Source organism: Heterocephalus glaber, unplaced genomic scaffold (genome assembly GCF_053883595.1).
Source record: "Heterocephalus glaber isolate CG9 unplaced genomic scaffold, H.glaber_assembly_v1.0 deba00001509, whole genome shotgun sequence".
Taxonomy (NCBI): Eukaryota; Metazoa; Chordata; class Mammalia; order Rodentia; family Bathyergidae; genus Heterocephalus; species Heterocephalus glaber.
Genome location: NW_028258325.1, coordinates 41,258,879 through 41,272,788, shown reverse-complemented (window position 1 = coordinate 41,272,788; position 13,910 = coordinate 41,258,879). Strand labels below are relative to the sequence as shown.

Here is a 13,910-nt window from a genome sequence, read left to right as displayed (position 1 = left end):
AAGATAAAGTAGAAATGGATGAGTCTTGCTCCTGCTCCCAATATACATAGGTTTAATGGGAAGAATCAAAATTACTGTCCTTTGAAGAAAGGGAATGGTTGTCTCAGTACAGTGACAAATGCAGAGTAACTGTGACACAAAATTCATGACATAATTGTAAGGGGACATTGGAATGATAGAAGAAACCCAGGTGATGTGAGAAAATTTTCATGGTGTTAGTGTATTTTGCACTATATTTTAAAATATTTTTTGTAAATTATTTGTGGAGGTGGGCTGGGTGTGCATTCTCTGCTTGAATTAATTTTGTCTGTAAAGTTTTGTTTGGGGTAGGGTGTGTGTATTTGTGTGGCAGGACACAAGCATTTGTTCTGAATTGGAGCTTGTTACTCAGCAAGCTCATCCCTTGGCCAGTGCCAAACTTTACCTTTTGTGCAAATTCTTCCTCTGCTTTTTAAAAAAATCACAAGTGGGCCAGGGATTTAGCTCAGTGGTTTCAGCGCCTGCCTTGCAAGCGCAAGGTCCAGAGTTCGATCCCCGGTACCAAAAAAAAAAAAAAAAAAAAAAAAAAAAATCACAAGTGACTATTCTTCTGTAAAATCCTTGAACAGTCTAGGCTGTTGTTTGTATGTTGGCTACAGTATGGCTATGTGTACATTTCCTTCATTAGATTGCAGTTTGGTGAAAATTGTTAACAGACTTTGGGACCCTATCATTTTTTTCTTTTTGGTACCAGGGATCGAACTCAGGTCCTTGCGCTTGTGCAGCGGGTGGCGAAACCACTGAGCTAAATCCCCGGCCCGGGACCCTATCATTTTTACTGTGGCCTAGAGTACTTGAGCAATTTTATTAGCCTGCCAGTATCCCATAAATCATAAACAATAAAAAGCTCAAATCGAAAAAAGATCATATTATCACCAAAGTTTCACGTAGTCATTATATGATATTGGTATGGAAGAAATGTATAATTTAGAAATTATGTATTCCATAACACTGCCTTTAGCACATTGTAACTGTTGTTAATGGTGTGCCAGTTATTCTTCCAGTTTTTGCCCTTCTCCTTTTATGCTCAGTTAGGACTGTTTTTTAAATTAATTAATTAATTAATTAATTTATTTGGGGGGATCAAACTTGGGTCCTTGCACTTGCGCAGCAGGTGGCGAAACCACTGAGCTATATCCCCAGCCCAGGACTGTTTTAAACTTTAAACTTTTACTTAGTTGTATTTATTGGGAATGGAGAAAAGTAATCATTTTGATACACTTACTTATTGTTAATGTCTCCAGGCTCTGTAATGCTGTTTTCTTTTACCTTTTGTTAGATTTTTTCTGTTCAAAATGTATTCAAAATGTAGACTTCAAAATCCTTTAAAAAAATTAATCAAAACTGATATGCTAGAACATTTTACCTGCTTTTCTCCTAAAATATTTTTGAAATACATGTTAAGTATAATTTCCTGATTCTTCTCATCTCAGAGAAAACCTTAAAATTTACTTTGAGACTGCCAACATACTCCTCACAGTAACCTAAAGGAAAATATGTTTATGATCACAGAAGGTTTTACTCTAACTTTAGATTGCTTATTATAATAAAGGCATTAGAATTCAGGCTGATGAAGTAATTGAGAAGATCTGTTGTAGTTGCTTCTATATTAAGCTAGCCCAGAGGAGAAAAAGGTTTTCCAAAGGTTCCTATAGAGAAGGCTCTTTTTACCTTGTACTAGAGTGCTTGAGCACTTTTTGGGGGGGGAGTGTACCGGGGATTGAAGTCGGGCCCTTGCGCTTGCGCAGCAGGCGGTGAAACCACTGACTTAAATCCCCGGCACTGCTCGAGCAGTTTTATTAGCCCCCCAATATTCTGTAAGTCATGAACAGTAAAACCTACAAGCAGCCAGGTGGTCTAACCAGTCAGAATGTCCACTCATTAGGAGAGTTTTTGAGAACTGCACCTACTGTGTGTACCAAAGTAGGCATCGAGGATGATATCAACTGTATTCCGCATTTGCCTGCTTGTTTACTGATCTGCATAGCCTCTTGAAGCTGTCCTGGCAAACTGACCTGGCTTTCCGTAGGAGATGGGCCATGGAGCCTGTTGACTGTGAACCCTGGCATTGTATTTTGGGATTGCAACCACTGCTGTTCCCATGAGGCAGATTATTTCTGAAATTCTGCAAACATAGATGTGCTTTTCCTTACTTTACAGAATTCATCCACTTTGAAGAACACTGTTGAGAGACTATAACTGAATCTAATTCTTATTTTAGTGGTAGAATAGTAACACATTGTTTTAAGCCCAAATGTTACAATAGATGTCTTTTATCAGGAGTTTTTTTTGTTATGAAAATACTTATTTTGAAAAATTCTCTGTATTAAAACTCAGCTTGAAGTGTTTTTAACTTTTACAAAATGGATTCCCACTCCACTCCTGCCCCACACTTGATCTTTGTATTTTTAGGAAAAATAATTAAATCCTTAAGAAAGGGATTGAATTGTTAAGAAAGGGACAACGTGGAACTTTCGGCCCGGCTAGAAAAATACCTGACAGGACCGGGGATTTAGCTCAGTTCTGCCACCTGCCTCACAAGTGCAAGGACCCAAGTTTGATCCCTGGTACCAAAAAAAAAAAAAAAAAGTCTGACAGTGGGGTAGGTCTTCTGGAGTTTGAATATAATGTAACAGTTTTGATTTATCAATTTGTGAAGAATTAAAAATTTAAAATAGCTTTATTGAAATGCAGCTCACATAATGCAGTTCACCTATTTAGAATGTACATTTAAGTGGTTTTTAATATATTCTGGAGTCGTTCAGTACCACAGTCAGTTTTAGAACTTTTTCATGATCCTATCCCCATCCCACCCTCCAGCCCTAGGCAACCACTGATCTACATTCTGTCTTTATGTTTGTCTATTCTGGACATTTCATATAGATGAAAAATAACATTTTAATAAATGTAATTCGTGTGTAACTTGGTCTCCCTCAAGGTGTATAAATCCTAGGAGTAGCTCCAAGTGGGTGCTTTCATGATGTATAGGTCCAAGTCTAGAAGGATTCTGTTCAAGAGGAAATTTATCAAATCCTTATTCTACCTAAGCATGGAGAATAATGGGAAAAGAGACTTTTTACCTTAGGAAAATCATTAGACTCATTTTGATGACACATGTTTATACTCATTAATCATTTGATGACTCTCTTCAAGTTAACAATTTCACATTCTGTGAACTAGACTTAAATAAAGGGCAGTACTTTAAAAGAATTTAAAAATACTGGGTGGGCCAGGGATTTAGCTCAGTGGTGCTAAGACAAGCACAAGGTCCTGAGTTTGATCCCCAGTACCAAAAAAAAAAAAAAAAGTAAATTGTAGTCATTGTTGAATGTAATGCAACTTTTGCCCCTTACTGTGTCACAATGTTGCATTTATTGATTAGTAGTAGTGCCTCATAGGTTGATTATGATGAACTTGTATCACCTGTGCACCTTGCTGGTGACCTGCTCTGCCCTTGATAAATTCTTATTGATTGCTTGATCACTATGATCATAGATATTTTCTTCAGCTCTTCTAGTCCTTATTTTCCATCTTATAAAAATAATGGTTAAATTTATTGACTGCTTACTAAGTAATGTGATAATTATCTTATCTACTCTTTTTAAGATTGCAGGGTACAGTTCATTTTTTTGAGGATCTGTAATTATCTCCTTTGATTATAGTGTTACGGCATTCTGGTCAAATCTTTGTCTTTTTAAGATTATTTTGAATGATCATTTTGATTAAACCTAAGACATTTTAATTCTGGTGCTTTCTTGATCTTTCTAGGAGGTGTCAACAGAAGGTTTTCACCAACTAAATCCTGTTGTTGGGTGACAGCAATTATAAGATACATCTCTATTTCAGAACATTCATACTTAAGAGAAGTTTGTTACTTTTTTAAAAGGGCATCTGAAAGTTGATAAAAAAGGAACAGTATTTTGTTCTCTTACTGCAATACCGTGTTACTGAAATACAGGCACTCTACTAATTGAACTATATCCCTAGCTCCAGCCTCATTTTTCAGATTGTAAAATACTCACATATGTTCTTTGTTCCCTGAATGGATTTCTGCGTAATATTTCAACTGCTTAGGATTTCTTGCTTTGTTTTGTTTTTAGTATGTCTCCTTATTTTATGGTTTATTTAATTCATTTCAATAATTTATAGTTCATTTAATTCAGTTCAATACCAAAGAATGTTGGAAAGATAGTTTAAGTAGTTTATAGTTCTCCATTTTAAAATTTAAGGTGGACCGTGGTGTCTGTAATACTGATAAAAATATTAATTTGATGCTTCTATTTTTTTTTTTTTTGAGGCAGGATCTCAGTCTGTAGTTCAGGCTGGCTCTGAACTTACTATGTAGCCCTGGCTGGCCTCATACTCGCAGCGATCCTCCTGCCTCAGCCTCCCAAGTGCTGGGATTATAGGCGTGTGTCCCCACGCTGCCCCGGCTGATGCTTCTGTTTATGTACTTGGAATGTTAGTGAACTCACACAATTTATTTGCAGAAGATCAGTCATTAGGGTTCTGGTCAGCAATGTGTACAGACCACCACATTTCGTTTGTTGGGGAAACCATTTCTTTCTAAATTACGTCTGGTTTGGGGGTTTGATTTGCTTATTATTTATTTATTTATTTATTTGTACCATGGATTGAACTCAGGACCTTGCTGATTTGCTTATTATTTTACTTTTAGCTGTTATGTCTCTCTTTGCTTCCATTGCACCTGCCTGTAGTAGTCTCTTTTCTCTCTCTCTCTCTCTCTCTGTCTCTCTCTCTCTCTCTCTCTCTCTTTTTGATGTAGGGTCTTGCTGTGTAACTCAGGCTGGCCTTGAACTCACTATGTAGTTCAGGCTGGGCTTGAACTTGTGACAGTCCTCCTGCCTGGGATCACAGGCATGTGCCACCATGCTTGGATTCTTTCTCTTTCTTACTTGATGCTTTCAGTGCTCTGTAAGAATAGAACATATAACCGCACTTGTCGAGTGGTGATAAAAATGACGGTTCATTATGGTGCCTGTGTTCCACTCTGAATTTCATACATTTGAATGATTAAGCAGTAGAACATGGTAGGTCTGGTATGATTTTTCCAAATACCTAAATTTATCTTAAACCTCTCCATTTCTGAAAAGGAAGTCTCTTTTTTGTTTTTGGTACCAGGGATCGAACTCGGATCCTTGCGCCTGCATAGCAGGCTGCGAAACCACTGAGCTAAATCCCCTGCCCAAACCTCTCAATTTCTGAAACCGTATCTTCCATTTTTTAGAAATATACACTGGTTTGGAAGACCTTCATTAAGTTCATCAACATAATTCTTTCCTTACTGTTGAAACCTGATCCTTATATGTGTTTAACACCTATGTTTTTCTACTTCTCCCTGGAGAGGGATGTAAACATTGGATTTTCTCTATAAACCATGCTTTGGTGCTATGTATCATATAGCCAAAGTCATCACAATTTTGATACCTATTTATTGAATTAAAGTTTGGTTTCTTCTATTGTATACTTTGTACTTTATCCCTAAATACAGAAAATTTTAGTACAAAAATGAGATATGCAGAACTCTTCAAAGAACCCGCCCCCCCCCCCCAATCCCTGGCAATCAAACCTAGGGCCTGGTGCTTGGTAGGCAAATGCTCTACCATTGAGCTACATTGCTGGCCCTGGTCCACAAACACTAGTTTCATGTGGTCTGTGATGGCATTTGATTTAAAATCCAGTAAAGTAAGTTGCATGAAAAAACTCTATGTATGTGTTCATATGCATTATTCTAGTGATAGTTACATGATTTTCATCAGATTCTCAGAACAGAGGCCATGACCCAAAAAAGATTAAAAATGGCTAGAAGTAAAAGTTAAGACATTTGCTAATCATTTGACTATTGAGTTCTGCCATCAGTCACAAACCCCCTTGAAACTCCATTTTGTGTCTTTTTTTTAAAGGACATAAGTAAGAAAATAATTTGTTGCCTGGATGTGTAGGGATAAGCCAAAGAACATCATAAAAGCACATTATCAAATGAGAAGGAATACCTTTAAGTCAATTATATCACCCTAGGCCGGGGATTTAGCTCAGTGGCACTGTGCATGCCTGGTAAGTGCAAGGTCCTGAGTTTGATTCCTGGTACCAGGGGGGAAAAAAAGTTTCAATTATATCACTCTACAAATAATTTTTTAAAAGAATACACTCATATATGATTGATAAGATTCTGCAAAATAATGGGCTACATGTGTCAAAATTTATTAAATTACTTATAGTCCCTAATCCAGTATGTTAACACTTTTGGGAATGTCTTAGGCAGTATGGGCTTGCTGTATCATAGTTTATGTGGTTTATTTATTTACCTTTTTCTTTTTTTAAAGGAGAGATTTATTTTAGTTCACAGTTTGTAGAAGTTTGAGTTCGTAGTGGGTTGACTTCAAGGCAGGGCATCATGGTAGAGGGGAATGACAGAGGAAGGTTGTTTCTGACATAGAAGACAGAAAAGAGAGATCAAGGGAGGAAAAGGCCACACCCCGAATGACCTACCTCTTCTAACTAGATCTCACCTCCTAACAGCAAGACCACTATAAACCCCCATAATCCAGTCACCTTCCAAAAGCCCCACCTATGAGTCCATGAGGCTTTGGGGGACATTTTAGGTATAAACGATATCATCCCTGGCCCCCAAAAGACGAGCATCCTTGGTACATTTTAGGTATACAGTACATTTACATTTATCATTGGGTGCTTGTACCTGTACATGATGTACCCCCATTCCCTGTGGTCCCTTCACCCCCTCCGCCCTTCCCTATTTACAAAGACTTTGTTTCCATTTTTTCTTTTTCTCATAATTTTTCCTTTCCTTTCTTTCCTTTCCCCTTCCCCTACCCTTTTGGACCTTTTCTTCCTATTTAAAATTATCAATTATTCATGTTAATCATTTTAATCCTTATTTACACTTTCAGTTTCTCATACCAGAGAAACTATTCGGTATTTACATGTGTAAATGTGTGTCCTATTTATTTCACTTAAGAGCATGGCCTCAATATGCATCCATTTAGCTATAAATGACTCTAGTTTCTCATTCTTCATGGCTGAGTAGTACTCCATTTTATAAAAAAACCACATCTTCTTTATCCAGTTTCTGTTGATAGGCACTTGGGCTGTTTCCAAGCTTTAGTTATTACAAACTGTGCCACTATAAACATGGGTGCACATATATCACTGTGGTAGGATTCTTTTAATTCTTTTGGGAAGATACCCAGCAGGGGGATAGCTGGGTCAAATGGGACCTCTAGGCCTAGTTCTTTGAGGTATCTCTGTATTGATTTCCACAGTGGTTGCACCAGTCTACACTCCCACCAACAGTGGAGAAGGGTTCCTTTCTCCCCAAACCCCCGCCAGCATTTGTTATTAGTTGATTTCTTGATAGCAGCCATTCTTTGTGGGGTGTGGTGGAATCTCAGTGTTGTTTTCATCTGCATCTCTTGAATGACCAGTGATGTTGAACATTTTTTCATATGTTTATTTGGCATTTCTACTTCTTTGTCTGAGAAATGTCTGTTCATTCCAGATGCCCATTTTTGAATTGAGTCTTTGAATTTGGGGGGTCTGATTTTTTTCAATTCTTTATATATTCTAGATAGTAGACCTTTGTCTGAGGAACAGCTGCTAAAAATTTTTTCCCACATTGTGGTTGTCTCTTAGCTCTGTTGGTGGTTTCTCTTGCAGTGCAGAAGCTTTTTAATAAGGTGAAATCCCAGTTGTTGATTCTTTCTGCTAGTTCCCGTGAAACAGGTTTCGTTCGTAAAGTCTTTACCTATGCCAGTGTTTTCAAGAGTTCTGCCTAACTTATCTTCCAGGAAGTTTAGTGTTTCTGTCTTAATATTTACATCTTTAATTCACTTCAATCTTAGTTTAGTGCATGGTGATAGGTATGGGTCTAGTTTTAATCTCTGGCAGGTTGAAATCCAGATTTTCCAATGCCATTTATTACAGAGGGTATCTTTCCTCCAATGAGGGTGGTTGGCTCCTTCATCAAAGATGAGATGACTGAGTGTGTCTGGAGTTGTTTCCGCATCTTCTAATCTGTTCCACTGGTCCTCAGGTCTGTTTCTTTGCCAGTGTCATGCTGTTTTTATCACAGTAGCTTTGTAGTATAGTTTCAGGTTGGGGATTGTGATAACCCCAGTCATGTCTCCGTTGCCTAGAATTGCTTTTGCTATTCTAGGTCTCTTCTGGTTCCAAATGAATTTTTGAATTGTTTTCTCTAGTTCTGTGAAGTATGTTGTTGGAATTTCAATTGGGATTGCTTTGAATCTATATAGTAGTTTTGGAAGTATGGCCATTTTCACTATGCTGATCCTTCCTACCCAGGAGCAGGGGATGTCTTTCCATTTTCTGATATCTTCAATCTCTTTTCAGAGTGCTATAATTTTCAGGGAAGAGGTCTTTGATTTTTTTTTGTTAGGCTGATTCTTCAAACCAAAACTAATTAGGAGAGACAAAGATGGTCACTACATCCTTTTTGGATGCTATTGTGAAAGGAATTGTTTGTCCTATTTCTGTCTCAGTGAGTCTATTGTTCATGTAGAGGAAAGCTATTGATTTTTGTGTGTTGACCTTGTATCCAGCTACTCTGCTGAATTTGATTATAAAATCTAGAAGACTTTTGGTGGAGTTCTTGGGGTCTTCTATATAGAGTGTCATGTCATCTGCAAATAATGACAATTTGATTTCTTCATTTCCTATCTTTATTCCTTTTATTTCTTTCTCTTGTCTAATTGCTGGGGCTAATGTTTCCAAAACTATATTGAACAAGAGTGGTGATAGTGGACATCCTTGTCTTGTTCCTGATTTGAGTGTGAAGGATTTCAGTTTTTGACCATTTACTATGATATTGGCTGTTGGTTTTTCAGAGATGGCTTTTATCAGATTGAGGTAGAGACCAACTATTGCAATTTTTTGTAGGGTTTTTATCATTAAATGCATGTTGCATTTTGTCAAATGCTTTTTCTGCATCTATGGAGATAATCATATGGCTTTTGTCCTTGGCTCTATTGATATAGTGTGTTACATTGACTGATTTGTCTATGTTAAACCACCATTCTTGCATCCCTGGGATGAATCCTCCTTGGTCAGGGTGTATATTCTTCTTGATGATCTTCTGATTTCTATTTGCCAGTATCTTATTAAGGATTTTTTTTTTTAATGTTCAACAGGTTTTGTTAGCATCTTGGGCTTCTGAAATTTTCTTCTACATATCCAGTTGATTTTCTAGTCAAGGGTTATGTGCTAAAAGTTCAACAGAGATGACATTAGATTAGAAAACAATCAGTACAAGTTTTTGACTAAATTAACATTCAACAGAGGCTAGCTTTATAACATTCATTTGGGTTCCAGGGGTAGGCTATAGTTGAATTTCTTCCTTCTATTCTGCTTTATCATCTGTTACAGAAAAGGAGCTCAAATCTTTATAAACAAGACATGACTTTTGTTCACAGAAGGTAGGATGTGACAAATGTCTTTGCGCCATGTTAGCAATTAACAGCAACTTTACAAAGAATTCAAGGTATGTATACATTATAATATCAGTTCCTTTTCCTACTATGTTGGAAAAACTGAAGGATAAACATGAATAAACTAGGAATGTTAGGACAACTTGGCAAGCATCTAAATCTGGCAGCAGTCTAACATATCCATTCTTAGAAATTCAGATGCTAACTGGTACTGTACCATAAAAATCAATGCAATTAATCAAACTGTGGGTAATGACAAAGGATTAGTTTATATGTCTATAGAAAGTCATTGTGAAATGGGATGGGTTTTTAGCTCAGTGGTTTCACCGCCTGGTGCGCAAGCACAAGGACCCGAGTTCTATCCCTGGTACTAAAAGAAAAAAAAGAAAGTCAGTAAAATAGACTTAGGAACCCTCAACCACTGTTGCAGTTACCTGGGGAGGCACACACTACAGAAGAACAGGAAACAATCAGCTTTTCTATTTAGTAACATTGAGGCAGAGTCAAAATCCAGTAAAATATAACTGGGGATGTAATAATTAGAATGATCTCCACTCTGTCAAAGTTACTACTTAATCTAACATCCATTTTGAGTTGTGTATGACAGTATGCACAATGATCATGAATGACCGCAAGAGAAATATACAATATTTAAAACATTCTAAAGGTTTTGTGGAGCCTGCTGTAAAACAAAGAATTTGAAGTAAATAATTCTACAAAAATAAAAAACCAGGTTGTTTTTCTCCAAATTCCTGGTTTAATAAGGACTTATTTTGAGAAAAAAGATCCCAAACATCAGGCTGTTCACAAAAATAACCCACAGTATTAACTTTAGAAAACAAAGACTATTACACTAATTTTTCTAGAGGATGCATTTGACATGCCAACTCTCATTCACAAAATACATTGTTACATTTGTGTTCAACAGCCCCACAAAGTACTTCATGTTGGGTAACACACATACTTCTAACTGAAAGCAGCTCTCAGATGCTACAACTAAATGAGATTGCCTTTGCAGTTAGGGAAGCAACTACTGAAATCATGTATGAATGGAAATAATTGTACTCACTCCATAACGAGAGATTATTGTGGAGACAGCTGATAAAAACCATACAACTTTTTTATTGTTAAGTCTTAAAGAGGTGTCAAAATTAAAAAGCACAATTACAGGGTAAGACTTAAACTACTAGGAGCGTCAGAAGAAGTGAAAATGGGACTAGGCGCAGGGCAATTATGAACATGGGAAGGGACAAAGATAGAACAGTGAGCATGTGCTGAAGATACTAGGGGAGAGGATCTGGTGAAATTTTGATCCTAGACGAGTGCCTAGGTAAAGAAATAGTGGGATAATACTTCTAAACCCCACTATGTGCTTAAGAGTCATCCTTGCCATTGGCGGTGTGTCTGTCATCCTCTCCTTCCTCAGCCTCTTTTTCATCATCCTTGATCAACTCCAGCTGGTCATTCCCCTGATCTTCATTATCGTCATCATCCAGTAGGTCCCTCAGCAGAGTCATCTGCAGCACCCTCAGACTCCATCTTCACATTAGTCTCATCTTTCTTCAGGGAGGTGCTGGTTTGCTCCTCTTCTGACTTATCATTCTTAATCTCTACTGCTTGTTCGCTCCTCTTCTGACTTATCATTCTTAATCTCTACTGCTTGTTTGCTCCTCTTCTGACTTATCATTCTTAATCTCTACTGCTTGTTTGCTCCTCTTCTGACTTATCATTCTTAATATCTACTGCTTGTTTGCTCTGTTCCTTTTCAATTTTCTCCAGGCTTTCCAGTAAAGAATCCACTTTTTGGTGTTGTTGTTTTTTTTTGGTACCTGGGATCAAACTCAGATCTTCAGATTGCGAGGCAGGCAGTGGAACCAGTGAGCTAAATCCCTGGCCCCACTTTTTGTTTTATCTGGGTCAGCTCCTTCTTAACCTGAAGATCATCACCTTCCAACTTTTCAGACTTGGAAGAAGATCCCCACTGTTCATTCTTAGAATTGAAGCCGCTTTTGCCCCTTCATGAGGTATTTCCTTATACACTGGCGTTTTGAGGACACCACAGCCTGAGCAATAGGAGGAGGAGGAGGAACATGTGCTGGGTAACTGTACATCCTGTCATAATAACCATGTTGAAAGTCATAGTCCAAGTCAAAAGAGGAGCTGTACATCTCTGCTGCAGATCGTTTCACACCTGCTTTTCCTCTGTTCACTTTTGGCTCTGCAGCCAGAATAATATCTAAAACCTGGCCAGCAATCATTCTGCCATCCTCTCCTGCTATAGCAGCCCGGGTGTTTCTCTCGTTAACATACCGGACAAAGGCAAAGCCCTTATGAACGAGCAACCCACAATTTTGCCATACTTCGAGAAGATCACCACCACATCAGACTTCTTTACCACCAGAATGTTAAGATTTCCAGTGAACACACAGGAGTTCATGGAGAGAGGATCTGTCTTATTGGTAACATTGCTAGCCATTGTGTTTGATGATAAGGTTGCTGACAAAGACAAAAATTGTAGCTGAAGATCAAAAGAATGTCACAGGAGAGAAATGAGAGAAGAGATTCGATTCCAAATTTCCTGCTCCCAGGTGCTAAGTGAAGTCAACTGCTGCTCGAGGTCGGCAATGTGGCCATAACCGCTCAGTCTTTGTCTCTTCACAAAATGTTATTAAGGATTTTTGCATCTGTGTTCATTAGTGAGATTGGACTGTAGTTCTCCTTTTCGGTTGGCTCTTTCTCTGCTTTGGGGATCAAGGTGATGCTTGCTTCCAGGAAAGAATTTGAGAGTATAGCTTCCCTTTCAATTTCATTGAAGAGTTTAAACAGTAGTGGCAGTAGTTCCTCTCTAAATGTCTTGTAGAATTCAGCAATGAAGCTATCAGGACCCGGGCTTTTCTTAGTTGGTAAGTTTTTAATTACATTTTCAATTTCATTGGTTGATATTGGGTTGTTTAGAATTTTTAGGTCTTTGTTCAGCTTTGGTAATTCATATGTATCTAGGAATCTGTCCATTTCTTCCCGTGTTTTCCATCTTATTGGCATATAGGTTCTGGAAGTAGGTATTGATGATCCTCTGGATTTCTGCTGGGTCTGTTGTAATTTCACCCTTTTCATTCCTAATTGCATGGATTTGGGCCTTTTCTTTCCTTTTTCTGATAAGGTTGCCTAAGGGTTTGTCAATTTTGTTCTTTTGAAGAACCAACTCTTGGGTTCATTAATTTTTTGTATCATTCTCTTAGTCTCCATCGCATTGACTTCTCCTCTGATCTTTATAATTTCCTCCCTTGTATGAGCTTTAGGGTTGTCCTGCTCTCCTTTTTCTAGAAGCTTGAGGTTCAGCATCAGGTTGTTTAATTGGGCTAGCTCTGTTTTCCTAATGTGAGTATTCACTGCTATGAATTTCCCTCGTAAGACTGCTTTCATGGTGTCCCACAGATTCTGATATGTTTTATTGTCATTGTCATTTAATTGAAGGTACTGTCTGATTTCTTCTTTAATTTCCTCTGTGAGCCTTTGGTTATTCAGAAGTGTGTTGTTCAATTTCCATGTGTTTATGTAATTTTTGTGGTTTCTTTTGCTATTGAACTCCAATATGCACTATGGTCTGATAATATATAAGGGATAACTTCAGTTCCTTTGCACTTACTTAAACAGTTACTTAAACACTGTGAGCATGTATGTGGTCTATTTTGGAGCATGACCCATGTGCAGCTGAGAAGAATGTGTATTCTGATTTTGTGGAGTGGAACACTCTGTAAACATCAATTAAGTTCATTTATTCAAGAGTTCGATTGAGTTCTAGTAGTTCATTACTTATGGTTTGTCTAGTTGATCTATCTATTTGTGACAGTGGAGTCTTGAGGTCCCCCACTACTATTGTATTAGTGCATATATGACTTTTCATGTCCGCTAGTATTTGTTTTATATAGTTGGGTGCACTAGTGTTTGGGGCATAGACATTTATGATTGTCATCTCTTCCTCTTGGATTGTTCCCTTTACAAAGATGTAGTGTCCTTCTTTGTCTCTCTTAATCACTGTTGTTGAAATCCACTTGATCTGCAAAGAGGATAGCTACTCCTGCTTTTTTTCGGGTTCCTGTTGCATGGAGTATTATTTTCCACCCTTTAACTTTCAGTCTATGAGTTTCTTTTTGAATTAAGTGTGTTTCTTGTATGCAGCATATTGTTGGATTTTGCTTCTTGACCCATTCTGCCAGTCTATTTGTTTTTTGTTTTTTTTTTGATACCAGGGATCGAATTCAGGTCCTTGCGCTTGCAAGGCAGGCAGCGGAACCACTGAGCTAAATCCCTGGCCCCTCAGTCTATTTCTTTTGATTGGTGAATTGAGACCATTAACATTGATGGTTATAACTGATACATATTGACTTA

The 13,910-nt window shown here is 37.7% G+C and overlaps 1 protein-coding gene and 1 pseudogene across 8 annotated transcripts in view; one reads left to right on the top strand and one right to left on the bottom strand.

Annotated features, from left to right (window-relative positions):
* The window catches only part of Fryl (FRY like transcription coactivator), a 307,006-nt gene that overhangs the window by 39,321 nt on the left and 253,775 nt on the right, over positions 1–13,910 (top strand). The gene's annotated exons all lie outside the window — the stretch shown is intronic.
* On the bottom strand, positions 10,877–12,207 carry LOC101698484 (heterogeneous nuclear ribonucleoprotein C-like; annotated as a pseudogene).